We start from the raw sequence: 3,289 nt of genomic DNA, 5'->3' as shown, positions 1-3,289 counted from the left end.
CTCGACCCGCTTATTGCTCGTCTGGTTTTTGTCAATGAGCCTCAGCGACCCTTCAGGGATCTCAGTCTCTGATCAATGAGCGCACACACGTCTGCGGCTGTTTCGTATCGATGCGCCGAATTATTCTGAATGTGGAGCTCCGAAAAGTAATTTCAGTTGCTTAAAGGAGATCTTTGTGACCCGGATCCTTCGGGGGGCGATAGTATTGCTACGAGTCCCCCCCTGAGGAGCTAGTTTCAATCTGGTCCCCTCTGGGTGCTGTTCCAGTTCAAACAGGCTCGTGGATAACGCTACAGACCGCGCGTCGCTCATTACAGTGCTGGAATTTAGGAATTTAGAGCACTCAATTATACACAGGGTAAATAGGACGCCATGTCTTTGCATATCCCCTTGACACAAATTTTTTAAATTACACATCAAGATAAACACGAGGCATTTGTTTGAATATGAATACATTTAAAAAGAAAACGTCAAAACAACATAAATATGCAGGAACAACACATTACATAAGATGTGGTGCAGTCTTTATAGAACTTTGTGTTTTGGTGCAACGGCACTACAACATCTGGGCCGATGAATTCTCCTACAGGCCTTTTGTACAAACCACTGCTGACTTTATTCAAACACAGAGAACCGAGTCTTTCCTTCCACGCTACGATCTGAACGTCCTCATGAGCCTCTGTGCTGATTTCAAACTGATCAAAAGTCAGCGTCGGGCCGACATTTGTTGTCTGAGCAGGAAAAGCTGTAACATCCAGAATTTACTCAACTCATCACCATGTTATCAATAATAACACCTAAAAAATACAACATTAAAGGCTTCATATGGCAAAAATGGATCTTTATTATGTGTTTGTGTCTTAAAAACTTGGAGCTGTAAAAGTAAAGCTGCTAGAATATGAAGAAGCAGACTACTGGCAGTATTCACGTCCCTTTGTGGTTATTGATTTAAAAAAAAAAAATTATTTATCACACACTGTAAATAAATAAATAAATAAATAAATAAATCTGGCACCAATGACACCAGAAACAACATTTAAAATAAATAAATAAAAAACGTTGGAATACTATCCTTCAAAAACTGTAAATTTGGAAAAAAAACAAAAAAACAAAAAACATAACAGCAAATAATAATAAAATATGTGTTTTATTAATAAATTAAATACAGGATAAAGTGTAATTTTATGATGACACATTGTAAAAGAAGAAACTAGTATTTGTAAAAATACAGAAAAAATATTTTTTAAAAAGAGATATACTGTAATTTAGCAAAGCTGGGGAAATCCATAAAATAATCATTTTGCTTTCGAAATAAACGGCAAATATATATATACACAATAATTTTATTTTCTGCTGATTTTTTTAAAAAGTATAATTTTACAGTCACATGTTGCTAAAATAAGAAATTTGGTCAATTTTTTAAAATTTTATTTTATTTTTTTATAGTTAACGTATAAATGAAAGCTTTTGTGCTTTTACAGTAAAGTTACACCTTTAGAAGGTTGTTTTGTTTGAAAATAATCCCTTTTTGGTTTTGGTGCTGTGTTGTTTTTCTAGTACAACAGTTTCCCTGATGTTTACACCAAAGGGATCAATAAAGTTTTATTCTATTCTATTCTATTCTATTTTTGCCTTAAAATGGCTTCGACTCCGTTACTTCCTCTAGAACGTGCAGATCTATGAAATCCTCGCCTCCATCTCCACCAGTGCAGCTTGATCATAGCTGTTCACTCACGACTCTGCTCAGACACTGTAAAACTACACCAGGATACACAATGACAGGCTGGAATACTGGAGTACTTCAGTCGTACATGTTTGAATCAGGAACTGAAGAAAAGCAGTGAGACAGAAAGTTCAGCCCTGAAACTTCACAGGTTTGGTTAAAGACACTTTTTAGTAAGAAGAGGTGTCATAATGCAGCTATTTGTTCCTACATAACTGACTGCTAGAAACCAGCTGATGACTGATGTCAGAAGGATTCTGGGAAATCAGTGGAAGTGGACGAGGAGGGAGCGTGGATCCACCAGAAGAGCAGCTAAAGCGCTTCATCACACCAAATCTGGCTCTTCTTAATAAGACATGAGCTCCCCTGAAAGCATGATTGATGACATTTTGGGGTGGTCTCTAAAATATTGACAGCGGGCTATTTTTGCCGCACAGATCTATTCTTCTGGATCTTCACCATCATGGATCATATGGAACAAACGCTGAATCGAGTAAAAATGTGAGAAACATCCGTGGTGTAGTTTATATACTGGTGTGGATGGCAGCAGAACTTAAAAAATAATATTAGGAAAAGCAAGTCCTCTATGCTTCAGGTTTACGCCAGGAGAAGGTTGTTGCAAGGTTGAAAAAAAAACGGATTAGATTTTAGTCTGTCAGCTCAATGAAGATCCACAACCAGCAGCTTCTGGCAGCAGCGTGCTGGATGGAGATGAAAGAAGAACTTCAGTACAAATAGGTTTAAATGTCCGACCTCAGGCTGCAAAAGAATTCCCTGTTTTTAAATTATTATTATAACCAGTCTGATAAATCAAGACTAACGATCCGGAAATTTGTCCTGGACATAAAACTTGTCTTAAATAAACATACAGCTGGAGTGAATAAAAGAATTATAGAAAAACTTTCATGCAAGAAGGAGCTCCTTTTCCACCATGTTTCTGCACATTCTCCTTGTCAAGTGCTCATCACAGCAACACTGACCGTTATCTCCTCTGTTCCCATCACTTTCTCTCTCGAGACCCAATTTGCTCTGTCAGAAATAAATTTTTCAATCAATTCTCCTTCTTATCTTTTCTATAAATCAATGAAAGAAACGACAAGCCGAGGTTCATGTCAACCTGCAGTGGTTTCAAATTCACGTTTTCAAAGGTTGAGTGAAGCTAATCTCAGTTCAGCCTGCGTGATCGGCAGCATCATGAGGCTCAGACGGTTCCTGACAAAAGATGTAGGAAACGCTAATGTGGGTTATGTAAAAAAAAAAAACAGAAATGCAGCAGGAGGTCAGAGGTCGTCGTGTTTAAGCAGCTCAGAGGAAGGAGGAAATGGGGAAAGTGGGAGCTTAGGGGCAAGAAAAGCATCTTCATACAGACAGTATTTCCAAATAAATACAAGAAACTGTCTGAAAGCTTTATTTATGTTTGGTTAAGCTGCTCAGATCAGCATAAATGAACAGTTTTTTTGCACTTCTTAGCCTGAGAAGCTCTTTGATCTCACATTTCACCCACGACGCTGAAACTAAAGAAAATCCTGCAGCTAAAAAAGAATCAGTCGTTTCTATTTTTGGTCA

This window comes from Stegastes partitus, unplaced genomic scaffold, assembly GCF_000690725.1.
Source record: "Stegastes partitus isolate 25-593 unplaced genomic scaffold, Stegastes_partitus-1.0.2 Scaffold168, whole genome shotgun sequence".
Lineage (NCBI taxonomy): Eukaryota > Metazoa > Chordata > Actinopteri > Pomacentridae > Stegastes > Stegastes partitus.
The sequence above is the reverse complement of the archived record's forward strand: the minus strand, read 5'-3'. Positions refer to the sequence as shown.